At 42.6% G+C, this 17,022-nt stretch overlaps 1 protein-coding gene across 1 annotated transcript in view; it reads left to right on the top strand.

The window, feature by feature from the left end:
• The first annotated feature begins 371 nt into the window (after window positions 1-371).
• LOC126481052 (calpain-C) overlaps window positions 372-17,022 on the top strand; it is a 453,845-nt gene continuing 437,194 nt past the window's right edge. Inside the window, exon 1 of the mRNA XM_050104532.1 lies at window positions 372-554. The gene's annotated coding sequence lies outside the window, so the exon portion shown is untranslated. The remainder of the gene's footprint in view (window positions 555-17,022) is intronic.

Below are 17,022 nucleotides of genomic sequence, written 5' to 3'. Positions count from 1 at the left end.
GAAGACCACGTTGTCGTTTAAATGTTTTCGTCGGACTTGTTTTAGGATAATTGTCCGGGTGCTGCCGACAGCTGCTGGTCACAATGAATATTTTTTCCCTCATTCTTGTCAAGTAACGTAATTATAAATTAAGTGTAACTTGAAGCGGTGGAAATTTCTGAAGGGGCACTTTTAGTACGATGTCTACGGAACGCGATGTAGAAGTGACATTTAAAGACGGCGGGCAGTCAGCAGTAGCTTCGCAGTACCAGAACGCGACGGCAGAGGGCATCTGCGCAGCCACACAGTAGTTATCTGCTCGGTTGAGGAGTGGGGGGAGACTTGAACGCACGGTAGGAACAGCGGCTTGGAATGCGGCCGACGCGATCGGCTCTGCAGTCTGTTCTGCGCGTCCGTGGCGATGGTTTCGAAGGCGGCCTTAGGCCGTCACGCGTGTGCGTGCTGAGACTGCGTCTGTGCGCAAGCTGTCAAAGTTCCGTGGGCGCGACCTACCTTCCACGAACAAGCCGCTACCGTCGACTTTACTCGCCAGTTGAAAGGATTGCACCGAAACAGTTAAGTGTCTCGACCATGATACTAAAATAAATAAATACAAGGAAAAGCACCGCGATACATAGCCGTACATACATATTTATAATAACGTGTCGAAATGTTAAGTGCATAAATACAAACAATTTGCAGAAAAGTGTTGCTGGAGTCGCCATGCTTTCTTTACTTTCGTATGTTACATCGTCGATTGCAAAATGTTCATATTTAGTTGTCTCTCAGTTCCATGGAAGTTGTCCTCGTTTGATGCGGTGTTCCATTTGCGAAGATTTTCAGTTCCCTACAATGGACTGCAGAACTCTAAGGAACAGATGCTGCCGTATGCATTTCAGTTATGCCACAGCTTACATCCTTTGTGAAAAAATAGAGAACGTGCCGAAGACCGTGTTTGGCAAACGCTGTGTCAGTGGGAAAACTAGCTTGTAAGTTGAAAAACAACAAGCTATGCTTCTCAAAATGCTTAGTACACAAAGTACGATGTCTTCTGCTGGCTTCACTAGAGACAAAAATCGACTATAGAGATGTTTTCATCTATGTGATGCTTGTGACTAATTCAAGAGGGAAAACTACATTTTTGGGTTTCATGCAAAATATCAATGAACATGAAAAGAATTAACAAATCGGATACACACTTAGCGATTTTGTGTACCTGTTGGCAAAGTTATACATTCTGTACTGAACTCGCATTGTAAAACAGTCCTCTGATCTGCAACACAAATAATGTGTCTGTACAGGACGGATCTTACTCTCAAAACGCTCATTTCCAGGCCTAATTGTTTCTGAATGATTTAATTCTGGAGTTTAGATAGATCCGAGGGATTAACAGACATGTCGAGACGAACATGTCACAAATTTTTTGTGAATGATCGAATATGATTCAGCACCGATACATAATAAATTTGCTCACCCGAAACCTTTAATCAGAGGAGTGACCAGGAAACATGGTATTATTCCATCACATCGGAAAACCTGAGAGATCATATCATTTGTCGTAATATGCATTCACTTAATGTCACCGCGTTTGTAGCGCGGTTACCCAGAAGTCTCTGCGTACGCTGTAGTTAGTCAGATCTTGTGTTTACGATCTCTACGGGGGCGATGTGTAAAATGCTATAGAATAATCCTCGATTTTTCACTTAAAACTGGCTCTTGAATCTATGTGAGTCGGACCTCACAGAAGAGATCGCGTCTGTCTCCAGGCGTCTATCAGTTCAAGTTTCTTGGCATCTCCGCGACACTCTGCCGCGAATCCAAAACGCCGGTGAGCATTCGTGTTGATCTTCTTTGCATATGTTGAATATCACCTGTCAGTCCTGTCTGGCAGGGATCCCACACATTTGAGGATGGTTCTCACGAGTGTTTTACAATCAGTCTCCTTTAAAGCCTTTCTTCCTCCTTGAACCCTTTATTAATGTTTGACGGAATATTCGTGCAGCAAACCAAAGTAGCTTACAATATACAGCCTCGCAACGATGAAAGGTCTCCATCAGTACTCTACACGTCTACGTACTGTGCGGAGGACGTTATGCACATAGTGTTCCTGCATCTATCGACAACCTCCACTTTGAGACTTGTACTAAAACAATGTTTTGGTTTTTGCTTTTTGCTTCCATAGAAGGCCACAGGTTCACTAAAAGTCCCACATACAATTTACACACACTTTATTTGGTGGTGTGAATTCATCTGATAATGGTGTAATCATCCTAAAGGCTTAATGGAAATAGTAATTGTGACTGGTTATAGTAATTCATTATTTGATTCCTCTTGATCAATTCGCAAGTTTATTTTAAGAGTTCGCAAAATATGTTGATCTAACGCATCATACATTTCCGCGTGTTTCTGAAGGACGTAACGCATTGAAATGTCTCGCGTAGACTATTCTTCAGCAGCATTTTTTCACATGACAGGTGGTGATGAAAGCCGTCTTGGAAGTTTGTAAAACAAGATTTTAGCATCTTGTCGGTAAATGAAAGCGACTCCACCTACAGTGACTTTTTTTTTAAGCCTCTCCAACTCGGGGTTCTTTTGTACTAGTGCACAATCTGTACAAAATCGTAGACTTGCTTGTACAGCTCCTTTTGTTCCTAATAGTCGGTAACAAGGCCTTGCCAAACTGACGCTTTGCGATGAAGTAACGGACAGAGGACTACTTAAACAATCGGGTCTCCTGAGTGGTTCTAACATAGGATCAGCAGACAAAATAGCGCGGATCAATGACGTAAATTACTATTTCTTCACTCAAACTGATAGTTATTCGCGGAACGAAAGGAGTTTCCTGAAGCGATAAGCGATATAATGTGTAGTATGTTTCGCGTAGCGCTCTTGCAAAACTTAGCAACAGATTTTAATAAAAATCGCTTGGTGAAATGAGTGATAGCTCTCTTTAAACGTGGGTGAGTTTTAGGCTATGCATATAAAAAAGAAATAGAACACGACAGGTATCATATTACAGAATACTGGTGAACATCTTGAACACATCACACCGTGTAAATACTTAGCGGTAATATTAACAAGTGATATTAAACGGGGCGATCACGTAGAACCAGCATTTGAAGAGGCGAACGGTAGACTTACAGTCGTTAGGAAGGTTCTGGGAAAGTAAAATGCATCTGTAAATGAACTCGCATTCAAGACGCTAGTGTGACCAATTCGAGAGTACTGTTCCAATGTTTGGAGTCCTTACCTAATGTGCATACCAATAGATATCGAACGAATTCAGAGACCCACTGCTAGGATCGTAACAGATTTGTGTAGCCCTTACAAAAGTGTAGCAGAAATGCTCGAGGAACTTAAAACTAGGATTTTTGTAAGAAGGTGGTAGTTGTCGCGAATGTCTGTCAAGATATGTCCACACGATACCTCTGTCCTTGTGCGCAGTCGCAGTCGCACAGAAATAAAAGGGCGGGCACACAAATTTATGAAAAGAGCGCATGTACGTATGGGCTCTCGTGTCCACATGTTGCCTCATTGCATAAGTAGTCTGCTATTGATCTCCTTCTCTGCTCGAGAGATTGTGCTGCGTTTATTGTGATGAAAAGGCGACAGAAAAACAAAGCGCAAAAGCGACTGTAGGCAAAGAGGTATCAAAATAAGAGAGGAACGAGAAATAAAAAGTGACAATAAAGATTTTTTTTTCAAATTTCAGAAGGAAGTCGCAGCGAGATTTTATATTATCTGCTGAGGAAACTTCAGTGAGAAGACTGACAACAAGATTTCGTGAGTTAGTAATTGGCGACTTATAAATCATTCTAAATAATTTATTTCGAATTTCGAAACAAAGCATTTCAGTGGTTATTCCTGAAACTGAGAAATACTTACTTGAGATTCTTAGTCATTATGTGAAGGTTAATTAACTTCCAAATGCGTCGCGTGTATTCTATTTAATGAAAAAGTTGTTTACATAACTTTAGTCTTGTAAAATTATGCAGGGTGTATAGGGTATAAGTGCAGACATTTTTATATGTGGTATCTTCAATGTACACACATCAGTGAGTTGGTTGTTTTTTGTCTGTCGAACAGCCTCCCCATAAACACATTTACAAACTTTACGACCTGACGTTATCTGCATGGTCGTTACTGGACCACTAACTTGTAAGTGGACTCTGCCTGTCGATACAGACTTACCTCTTGCGTCCACGTGTCACACTTCAACACCCGACTAATCGCCCAGGGGAAAATAAACATTAATACATTACTGGCCATTAAAATTGTTACACCACGAAGATGACGTGCTACAGACGCGAAATTTAATCGACAGGAACAAGATGCTGTGATATGCAAATGATTAGCTTTTGAGAGCATTCACACAAGGTTGGCGCCGGTGGCGACACCTACAACGTGCTGAGATGAGGAAAGTTTCCAACCGATTTCTCATACACGAACAGCAGTTGACCGGCGTTGCCTGGTGAATCGTTGTTGTGATGCCTCGTGTAACGAGGAGAAATGCGTACCATCGTGTTTCCGACTTTGATAAAGGTCGGATTGTAGCCTATCGCGATTGCGGTTTATCGTATCGCGACATTGCTGCCAGCGTTGGTCGAGATCCAATGACTGTTAGCAGAATATGGAATCGGTGGGTTCAGGAGGGTAATACGGAACGCCGTGCTGGATCCCAACGGCCTCGTATCACTAGCAATCGAGATGACAGGCATCTTATCTACATGGGTGTAACGGACCGTAGAGCCACGTCTCGATCCCAGAGTCAACAGATGGGGGCGTTTGCAAGACAACAACCATCTGCATGAACTGTTCGACGACGTTTGCAGCAGCTTGGACTATCAGCTTGGAGACCATGGCTGCGGTTACCCTTGACGCTGCATCACAGACAGGAGCGCCTGCGATGGTGTATACTCAACGACGAACCTGGATGCACGAATGGCAAAACGTCATTTTTTCGGATGAATCCAGGTTCTGTTTACAGCATCATTATGGTCGCATCAGTGTTTGGCGACATCGTGGTGAACGCACATTGGAAGCGTGTATTCGTCATCGCCATACTGGCGTATCACCCGGCGTGATGGTATGGGGTGCCATTGGTTACACGTCTCGGTCACCTCTTGTTCGCATTGACGGCACTTTGAACAGTGGACGTTACATTTCAGATGTGTTACGACCCGTGGCTCTACTCTTCATTCATTGCCGGCCGGTGTGCCTTGCGGTTCTAGGCGCTTCAGTGTGGAACCGCGTGACCGCTACGGTCACAGGTTCGAATCCTGTCTCGGGCATGGATGTGTGTGATGTCCTTAGGTTAGTTAGGTTTAATTAGTTCTAAGTTCTAGGCGACTGATGACCTCAGAAGTTAAGTCGCATAGTAGTCAGAGCCATTTGAACCATAATACTCTTCATTGGATCCCTGCGAAACCCTACATTTCAGCAGGATAATGCACGACCGCATGTTGCAGGTCCTGTACGGGCCTTTCTGGATACAGAAAATGTTCGACTGCTGCCCTAGCCAGCACATTCTCCAGATCTCTCACCAACTGGTCAATGGTGGCCGAGCAACTGGCTTGTCACAATACGCCAGTCACTACTCTTGATGAACTGTGGTATCGTGTTGAAACTGCATTGGCAGCTGTACCGGTACACGCCATCCAAGCTCTGTTTGACACAATGCCCAGGCGTATCACGGCCGTTATTACGGCCAGAGGTGGTTGTTCTGGGTACAGATTTCTCAGGATCTATGCACCCAAATTGCGTGAAAATGTAATCACATGTCAGTTCTAGTATGATATATTTGTCCAATGAATACCCGTTCATCATCTTCATTTCTTCTTGGTGTAGCAATTTTAATGGCCAGTAGTGTAGTTTGCTTTTGCCACACATACTTGGAGGTACTGATCAATCTAAAAGCATAAGACTTGTAGTGGCTGTAGTTAGTAGCCTGCAATTGACGTAAATATTGATGTAATGTCGTTCAATACAATGTCCTCAGTTGTCAACAGAAATATCTGCAGTTATGCCAGTTACACTTCGTATGTAGATTAACACATCCTCGGGCTCGACAAATATGGGAATGCCGCAGACACACAAATCCACTAGAAGGGTAGCTGTGTTTTTCACGTTTGAATTTTTGGCACCCTCAGTGCGCTTCATTTCTATTTCTGGTAGCTTTTTGGTGCTGTACACATACCCTAACATTTCGTTTGTTCAGATGCCAGGCTCCTAAGTAATTGCTATTAAGTTATCATAGCAAGAATATTCATCCACAATTTTCATACACACGTTTCATAAATTTCTGGCTTATTCTTCTCTTTTTCCTTCTTCGAAATTTATGGCAGTTTGTTCTTTGCATCAAATGAGGGTTTTACCTAATATTTGACGTTCAGGCCATCACACCTCAAAGTATTATTCAAATAATCTTTATAAACGGTATTCCAAACGACTTTTCTTTGTCTGTATTCATCTATATATTTAAATGTGCTTCCTTTGGAGTCAACAGACATTACTGCACATAAATCGCCTCGCAACATAAGCTCAATACAATACAGAATGAAACACACATGAGTCTCAGCTGCCTGTCGTTTGTTAAAAAGCACAAAGGATCCCACCGAAGGCGGGAAGCAATGCGCTTCACACACGGCTTCCATTTCTAGGAAATTACGCGTACACAATTGCACTTGTGTAGTTATGCTGTTGGAATATTATGCGCATGCGCTAAGTTGAACGGGACAAAAAGCTACCAAGTGGACGCACCTTTAGGTACATTTAGCGCACCTCTACTGGAAGAAAAAAGTGTGACCCTCATGCTGCCGCCATCTTATATCTGGCATAGAGATCATGGGAAGAAAAGAGATTAGGGCATATTTCCTTCGCTCAATACACGAATCAATCAGGAAAGAAAATCGCCCTTTCTGGTACGCCAAATCCCCACTATGGGGCTTGCGGAGTATTCGTGCGGCTGTAGGTAGATCCAGTGTCAGATACTGAACGAGGTAACGCACTGATTGAGGAAATGGATTCGCATTATGAAGTGACAGCCTAAGCATGTAAGCGAGAAAAAGTTTAGAAAAGGATTGAACTTATGTTTAAAGATTGTTGGAAGTCGCCAAGTGCTCTCATTATCAAACATTGGGCGAGTGTAGTCTGACTAATTCGCACTTTGGTTTAGCAAAAGCTAGTTTTTCACGCACCTCGATGTTCATGACTTCATACCGCCTGAAGTATATACACAATTACACAATTTTGCAGGCACAGTCGGTGGTATATTTGGATACTCTCCGCAAAATATGTTGCGAATGGTTAGTATTATAGAAGTGATAAACTAAAATGTCATGCTGATGTTGAAGTTTTACTGCGTGAGCAGCGAAAATGTAGTAAGCGATGAACTTATTTCCTTTCATTACTTTATGGGCAGTGTCAGCGAGAAAAACTTTTGTAAAGCTTCGGAATTATTTTTAAAGTTTGTTCGAAGTTGCCAAGTGCTCTCCCTCTCTCTCTCTCAAATACTGTATGAATATATTCTGGGTAATTTTTGCGCTGAGTTACTCTGCCTCAACACATACGAGTATAAACAATTTTTAACTGTTACACTTGTCACACTGTGTTAATCCTTTAATATAAGATAATACCACTTACTGAGAAGGCTATAAGAGCGTTTAAAATTTTTAAATTCGGTCGTAATTATGAGGAAAACTAGAACTCAAATTTTTATTGCCCCTATAAGCCGTTAGGTACGCAACCTGTAACCGGCAGTGATCACTGTGCACCGTGTTACCCGTTTAGTAACACAGATACCGGGTGATGGAGTGTGGAAGCCCGGGCTTCCTCTGCATTCTAAACGTTGACGCTCTCATGTGTTCCCAAAAGCTACTGACGGGTGAAAACTGCTATATTTCATAAGAGCTGAAGGCATCAAGTTAACGTAGAAACCACATAGTCAGAAGCACGGAAACAGGGCGTGTGAAAAAAAACTATGCTCCGAAAACCTCCGGCGTAACAAGAGGCCCAGTCGTATACGGAGGGCTCTGCGTAGAGTGGAGACCAAAGTTGAATGAAAGACTCTGTGTATGTCATTAATAAGATGTGTTACATAGTTAAATATTATAATGGGAACTTAAAATTGTAACCGTTCTCAGTGAAGCATCTCTGGGTGCGACAACTGTGTCCTCGAAGTCATCCCGGATGTGTTCGTTAATATCCTGACCTCTGTCGAAGTACGTCTTCATGGCGCAGACGTTTTCCATCTGGGCCTATAATTCATATTATTTTGGCTTAGTTGTCTGCATTTTCCTCAAATCAATCATTCGTGCATAGTTGTTCGGCAGATATACTACTTGAGGGGTAAGACTTTGTGCAGATTACCAATAAATCTGAACTGGTATTCTGATTGAAATATAAATATTATCACATAGTTCGCCTGCTTAGCTGGGTGGTAACGTACTCGCCTTCCATGCAAGTGGGCCCGGGTTCGATTCCCGACGGGGTTGGAGATTTTCCCCGCTCGGGGACTGGGTGTTGTGTTGTCTTCATCAGCATTTCATCCTCATTACCGGCGCGCAAGTCTCCCGATATGGCGTCGACTGAAATAAGACTTGCACTTGTCGGCCGAACGTCCCCGGATGGGGTCTCCCGACCAACGATGCCGTACGCTCATTTTATTTCCATTATCACAGAGAGATTCACACAGATCACAATTTGTTTAGAAAATTTGTAACCCTGCAAGGAAGTGTGTGCTGCTGGGTAACTTCGTGGCAGGTTATAACTTCTTGCCACATTGAGACTGGAATACAGATACTTGCCTTTTGTGGGTTCGAGTCCCCGTTTTGTACACGGACTCAGTGGTAGTACATCAGGAAGTATCATAACAGTCCACGCTCCACTCTAGTGACGTATTCGATATGGAACGTTGGAAGTGTCTAAGCCATTTCAGTGTGATATCCTTTCTTCGAGGATTGCTAGTCCATCAAGACCTATAGGAGAACTTCTGTGCAGTTCGTAAACTTGGAGAGAAGTTCTGGCAGAAGTCAAGCCGTGAGGGTGTGTTGTCAGACTTTATTGTATTGATCAGTCGCTAAGTGATAGTCTCTGACTGTAACAGTCTTAGTAATGCACATCATTGTAGAGTTTCAAAGAAAACAAAAATGTTTTATTTGGTACACACTGTGTCTCAAATTTAACGGAATCCACAAGATGAGCCGCAGAAAGCCGATTAAATTATTTTTCCACTATCAACGAGAAGCTTAAGTGTTTGAGTAATCTCAAAACCTTGTGGCGCCTCTGTTTCCAATTACTGAAATTTCGTTTTACGTATCAAAAGAAGTTATTGTGACGGAAGTTTAATCACATGCATGCGCCTTTGCTTCGCAAGAACTTTTTGCTCACTTTAATGTGCGTATGAGACAGACTTTTCGAGAATGACTGTAGTCAGTGGATATTTGCGTGTACACGTGCGTAATGTCTGCAACCACATCCCGACCTCCACCACCGTCTGATGACAGCGCAATTCAGTTGCTGCATACCTGGATTTCAGGGGCATACGGGACACACTGTATGGGTCTAAATGTAATTGTCCTCTCTGCCAGAAACTGAGGAAGTAGGTAGGTGTCCTGACAAAAGAATTAGCTAAAAAAGAACAGTTAACGAGTGATGCCTAAGTAAAGCAAATACAGAAAGTCTCAGGAGGAATATATAGGAAAAGAAGTCCATTACTGTACAACTACACTACAGATGACAAATTTCTGGAAACAATATGTACCATACAGTATCTATGAATAACTATCCAGAGTGACCTTAAGTGGAATGGCCACATAAAACAATGGCCACATAAAACAAGCAGTAGCAAAAGCAGATGCCAGATTCATAAGAAGAAGCTTAATAAAATATGACTCATACGTGAAGGAAGTGGTTTACAAGGTAATTCTTGATCATTATCTATCAATCTATGATCCTTACCACGTAGGATTGATGAAAGAGATAGAGTAGATCTAACGAAGAGCGGGTTCGTTTAGTCGGCGCGAGATCATTACAGAGATGTTCAGCACACTTCAGAGAGAGACGTTATAAGTGGCAGTGTGGACTACGGATAAGTTCACTATTGAAGTTTCGAGTGAGCATTTTTCGGGAAGAGTCGGAAAACATATTACTTCCTCCCACGTAGATCTCCCTTAATGACCAAGACGAGAACATTCGAGAAAGTAGAGCTTGCGGACAATCATTCTTCCAACGGCATTGGCTAGTGGAACGGGCACTGGGCATCAGTTAGTGGTACCAAAAGTACCCTCCGCCACACACCGTTTGCTGGCTTGCGAAATATGGTGTAGGTGTAGCGTGGTCAATATTCAGGGGTACGATAGGAATGATGATTAGAAGCAAAAAAGTCTACTTCCTCACTTCCTTACAGTGAAACAAATCTCTTCTAATGAAAACTCTTCGCTTTTCGTATTTTGAAAAATTGCCGTATGGACCAAAGCAAGGAGAAAATGTGTAATGAACATGGACTCTAAAAGTACATATCTTAAGAGCTATGAGTATTTGTGCACCTTCGCTGCTATGAAACACGTCTCTTCTACTGAAAAAGTGTTCATAGCTCTTAAGGTATGCATATTAGAACCCACATTTACTTGATCTTTTCATTTCGAATGACCGTTCCAGTCATGTCACTGAATATTGGCCATTCCCTGTGGGACCCTGTAGATGCTGCTTAATGGATTTTTTGTAAAAAGAAAACAGAAGGTTTTATGCAAAAAGCAAGAGCTTCTCCGTTAAATTCTTTTTGAGGAGTGGTGTAATGGAATTAACGAAACGTAGTATAGTCACTTCGAAGCGCAGTTTTACAGTCGACATAAGTGACAAACGAGAACGTTTGCTAACAGCAAATTTTCACCAGCAGTACTTTCTTGACAAAGGAGGGCTGTCTAGCTGGACGGGTCAGAGACTAACGCTTGGTAAGCAGCCCAACGGTGTGACAGGCGCTCTGCCACTGAGGCCATAGTAACGCCATAGCAGATAGTACTAAGTCGTCGGTCGATACTGAAGCAGAACACACTACTCTTCTATTCTTCTTGTAATCTGATCTTCGACTGGGATGTTCTTATTTAGGGCCTATTCATGGCATCAATTTGAAATGTGCCCCGCTCTCTGTCGTCTAAATGCCGCCTGGGAGATTAGAATTACTCTGTTTCTTGCTTTGTATAAGTTTTCAAGACTGCTCCACTCAGTTTTTCCGTCCTACAACGAGAAGACTTCATGTACGACTGATTTAATTCTTGTGGGTGTGCACAATATGTTGGAAACTTGAACACTTATTAAAGATTTTACGTTCCAGTAGAGTCCCTGGTGCGGATGCACTTTCACATACATGAAACATGAAAAAAAAAAAAAACTAGTTCAGAAGTCTACTACACGATCAGTGACATGGTGCTACCGTCCAAGTGCAAATAGATAACAGTCCATGTAAATTCCCTTGTGCCTGCAGTACATTACACAAAACTAGTTGTCGCATTACAGCCCACACAAATCGAATCGACTAGAACTGATCTTTTGTTGGAACCAGAATAACAACATCATTTAGGATTCTCAAGAACTAAAATTATGTTCATTAGAATATGCACAGTGGCAAAAGATAACCAATAAAATAACTTCGATAAGAAGAAAAACACAAAATTAAATATAACGTGGAACGTGGTGTTAAAAACGATTGGAAGTTACGTGCCTAATGAGCTCTTGGACGCACTTCGCCTTGACGTAGAAATCCCGGACAAGCTCGGATGGCATCACGACATGGCGTCAGTTGCACGATCTGAACAAACAGTTCAGCTGTTCTTGTTAATTATTGTATTTCTGGATGCTCATTTTTCTAAACTGTGAACTGCGACGAACTGAAACGTTCTCTACAGTCTCTGACGAAACATTATTCAGAAAATTGTGCTCCATCTAATTCCTAGAATGCGTACGTCATAGATTACCCCAGACCAATTTGTTTCTGGTTTTGAACCCTGTATTGTGCGTCAAATGGGAGTATAGGGGACATACCAGGGTGGAATATGCAATCCCAGCATACGCTGCGTGGTATTGCAATTAGCCGCAGCAATATGAAAGAACAAACAGTCTTGGTTGCAAAACTGGATTTTTTTATTTTATTTACCCTCCAATGACGCGTTTCACCTTATACAATGCATCTTAAGATTGGTCTACGAGAAAAAATACAACGTTTCTTATAAATGGCATGACCCCTATTTAGCAAAATTTGAATAGCAAGAGAAAATAAAATAACTTACCCGCAAAATATCGTGTTAAGCACACCGGATGCCATGCATACAAATGTCCTATCAGAAAATCGCCGTGGTCATAATTTGAAAAAAGAAAAAAAAAAATGAGCGGTGTGAAACATGACCGATAAATTATTCAGAAGCCAGTAAACAGTCTAATGCACTAAAAGCCCAAAACACACTCAAAAAAAGATTTAAAAATATGTAAGAAACAAATTGCTGATGTTGAATTCACGGGAAAATCGCGTCTAAAGACACATGAAAGCCGCAGAAGGTAGTTGCCCCTGCCTTTTAAAAAAGGCCTTGCGTGGTGCCCTACAAAACACATCACCTCGAGAATAGTCAAGAAGTATTCAAAAGCAAATAACCGACTGAGTCCCACAGGAAGTACGCATATCTGTATAAATAGGCAGCAGGTTACCCTGTCAGCTATGAGGCGCCGTCCAAATCCACTAAAACGGGATCAAGCCCACATAGATGCATCACAGTAAATACGTAGGAGGCGGAGTTGCGTATGCTTCTCGCTGTGCACATAGTACTGGGCATAGAAACGTACAAGAAGTTTACGGCTAGTATACGCAGCCCTCAGAAGACAGCTCATGTAATCACTAAGAGAAACATGGCAAACAGTAAAGTCATGTAAAAGATTTTCCTTAAAATTGCAGGTAAAATGTTTATACTAATAGGTCATAATAAACAAGAGAAATAAATTTAAAAAAATCAACAATTAGAAAAGTGTATACTGCTGTGGTGCGAACGAATAAAACCTGCACGAGGGAACCAAGAGCGTCCAGATAGAATATTATTGATTCTGTCTTACTTTCTGAGCTTACTGACTATTATATGACGTTATTTAGCGCGTCTGTGACCTAATTTTGACTCAAGGGGAAAAAGTATATGGAATGATTTTTAGCCATAATATTACCTGGTCCGCTAAGAAATTAGTTCTCTTGGTTCCCTCGTGCAGGTTTTATTCATTTGCGCCACACCAATATATACTTTTCTACTTAACTGATTTTTTAAAAATTTATTTCTCTTGTTTATTATAACCCATTTGTATAAACATCTACCCGGTAATTTTAAGGAAGATATTTTATATGGCTTTATTGCTCGTCGTATTTCTCTTTGTGAATTTACATGAGCCATCTGCCGTAGGTTGCGTATACTAGCCGTATACTTCTTGTACATTTCTATACCCAGTACTATGCACACAGCCAGAAGCTTGAGCAACTGTGCTTCCTAAGTATTTACTGTGTGAAGCATCTCTGGAGGCTTGATATCGTTTTAGTGGATGTGGACGGCGCCGCGTATCTGACAAGGTAATCTGGTTCCTATTTATACAGATATGCGTACTTCTTGTGAGACCAAGCCCGTTGTTTGCTTTTGATTATTTCTTGACTATTCTCGAGGTTATGTGTTTTGTAGGACACCACGCGAGGCCATTTTTAAAAAAAATTGACAAGAGCAACTACCTGCTGCGGCGATTATCGCGTGTATTTAACATCGTCTACGTCAGTAAGTTGTTTTTTATGTATTTTTAAATTTCAAATTTTTGTTTGAGTATGTTTTGGGCTTTTAGTGCACTAGACTGTTTACTGGCTTCTGAACATTTTATCGGTCATATTCAAATATATTTTACTCTTATCTTAGAGGACACTTGAGTATTGCTCATCAATGTGGGATCTGTACCAGGTCGGGTTGGCAGAGGAGACAGCGAAGATCCAAAGAAGAGCGGCGTGTTTCAAAAATGGCTCTGAGCACTATGGGACTTAACATCTATGGTCGTCAGTCCCCTAGAACTTAGAACTACTTAAACCTAACTAACCTAAGGACATCACACAACACCCAGTCATCACGAGGCAGAGAAAATCCCTGACCCCGCCGGGAATCGAACCCGGGAACCCGGGCGTGGGAAGCGGCGTGTTTCGTCACAGGGTTATTTGGTAAGCGTGATAGCGTTATGAAGATGTTTAGAAAATTCAAGTGGCAGACTCTGCAAGAGAGGCGCTCTGCATTGAGGTGTAGCTTGTTGTCCAGGTTTCGAGAGGGTGCGTTTCTGGATGAGGTATCGAATATGTTGCTTCCCCCTACTTATACCTCCCGAGGAGATCACGAATGTAAAATTAGAGAGATTTGAAGGCGCACGGAGGCTTACGGCAGTCGTTCTTCCCGCGAACCATACGCGCCTGGAACAGGAAAGCGAGGTAATGACAGTGGCACGTAAAGTGCCCTCCGCCATACACCGTTGGGAGGTTTGCGGAGTATAAATGTAGATGTAGATGTAGACACTGTGCAATGTTTTTTTCAATTTCTGACAAAGGCGGTTTCATGATGGGACATTTGTATGCGCGGCATCCTATGTGCTTAACATCGTGTTTTGCCAGTATTTTTTCTCGCTAGTCCAATTTTGCTAAACCGGAGTCAAGCCATTTATAAGAAAGGTTGTATTTTTTCTCCTAGGCCAATCTGAAGCTGCCTCGTGTAAGGCGAAACGCGTTATTGGAGGATAATAAAATAAAAAAAATCCAGTTTTGCAACCAAGACTGTTTGTTCTTTCATAAATTTGAGCAATATCATGTCGTGGACGTGGGTGACAACTCTTGCAATGCGTGGCTTTGCGACGTTATACATCAATGACCGAGGAAGGTCAACATATCAGCGGCCTTGGTTCCCGTCAACAGTGATGGATAGACAACTGCACCACTCAGTTAGCCAATGTGTATTGATCCGCGACCGCTGACCGAATCAGGACCCATGTTTCACTGGACGTGTAACGCCAGTAACAACTATTATGGTTCAATGACTCGTCTATGAGTCACTTTCGCTGTTGTGTAAATGTCTCGCTTCCTTGAAACGTACCTCAAATACTGTCACTGGAGTAAGAAATCGAAAATATGGTGCAGCGGAGCATAGGTGTGGTCTTCTGCGGAAGGAGTACATTAGAAGTTACCAGTAAAGTTTTAGTTGGATGGTAGTTTGAGATGAGCAGTTCCTGCCTCGCTTTACACTTTGACTAATCGCCTGATGTGATCGTAAGTGGTCCAATGAAGAATACGGCGCACACCTTACAACGTCATCTTAGCACTCGAGGTGTCGTTTGAATTGTAGAGGGTGTGTGGCCTTCCAGTTGGGCAAAGGCCTCTTACATGGCGTTTCTCCGTAGCTACCGAGTTCTCCCAGCTATACGTTAACTTCCGTGCTTAGCGTGATGCCCACGATCTGACAGCGCGCGGTCGGCTCTCCAAGGCCAGAAATAAACCTTGACCCACTGCGACACTGAGTAGCCAAAGAGTGGACTGCCATTCTACAGGACGACATCGCACTGTTCTATGGCTCCTCAGTGAGGTAGCAGAAGGAGAGACTAAAAACAAAAACTTCTTACATGCACAACAGCATCGTTGCAAAGATGTAAAACCACCTAAATGTCTTTAGCAACCAAGTATAGTTTTTTCCTCTTGGAACTGGAGAGTTCATTTCTCTTGAGCTAGGACAGCAAAGGTGTCCCTCTTCACGATGCTGTGTGAGTGCATATCGTCAGGAAAAAAATGAAATTTTTTAATTACGCATTGTAGAGAAAATTTTAATCGATATTCATAGCTCGCCTTTTACTACAAAGCTTCTTTCGGTATATTATCAAGAAGTTAAAAATCGTTTCAGACCGATCAGTAGTAACATGCGAATTATAATCACCTCATATTACAAAAGTTGTTATACAATGGCCCACTTGCGGGTAAAGAAATATTTTAGTTACAAATGGTTCAAATTGCTCTGAGCACTATGGGACTTAACTTCTGAAGTCATCAGTCCCCTAGAACTTAGAACTACTTAAACCTAACTAACCTTAGGACATCACACACATCCATGCCCAAGGGAGGATTCGAACCTGCGACCGTAACGGTCGCGCGGTTCCAAACTGTGACACCTAGAACCGCTCGGCCACCTTGGCGGCTATTTTAGTTACAGCGTGAGGGTTCTGTGCTCTTACGTACTATCGTACTACAGACAACGTAAACAATGTTTTGGTTATCGTCAGAGTGCAAGACCTCATCTGGCCTGGCTGGCACAATCCCTCCATTTGCAGCCTTTGTGTTTGGTTTCATTCGTAGAGAGGGGGGGGGGGGGGGGGCAGGAGAGGGGGGAATGGGAGGAGGGGGGGGGGAATGTAGCTCCAATAAAGCCTCAAAATCATCATTAAATAGTCTCGGAATATCTCTTACCAGCGTAAGCATTCGCTACATTTTATTCACAAGACATACAGGCTCCAGTCACTTATACAAATGTCTGAATAACCACAGTTTGCAGCGCGGACGTGCAGAGAGAGAGTCAGTGATGTTCTGGAAGATGCCGACAGGGATGTAGACCGATGCCAACTTCAGTGCTGTGGCCAGCTGCGCTAGGTTTCACGGTTGTGGATCCATTGCGCGAGCTGCCCAATCGAGGTGGTCTCACAGACTTTCAATTGGGTTTAAATAAGTGGGGGAGTGCGGGGGGGGGGGGGGGGGGAGGACGGAATATGGTGACTAGGGGAGTACAGAAAACTCATCCTGGTGCTCTTCGAACCACACACATTCACTACCAGCTATGTGACACGTTGCATTGTCCTGTTGTCCTGCTGGTAGATGCCGTCATGCCGAGAAACAACAGACTGCCTGTAGGTGTGGCCATGGTCCCCAAGGTTAGATGCATATTTGCATTGATCCATTGTGCCTTCCAGAATGACGAGATCGTCTACGGAACGCCACGAAAATATTTCCCAGATCACAGGCTTCCT

This window comes from Schistocerca serialis, chromosome 5, assembly GCF_023864345.2.
Source record: "Schistocerca serialis cubense isolate TAMUIC-IGC-003099 chromosome 5, iqSchSeri2.2, whole genome shotgun sequence".
NCBI classification, from domain to species: Eukaryota; Metazoa; Arthropoda; class Insecta; order Orthoptera; family Acrididae; genus Schistocerca; species Schistocerca serialis.
Note: the sequence above shows the minus strand (reverse complement) of the source record. Positions and strands in the feature narration are given on the sequence as shown.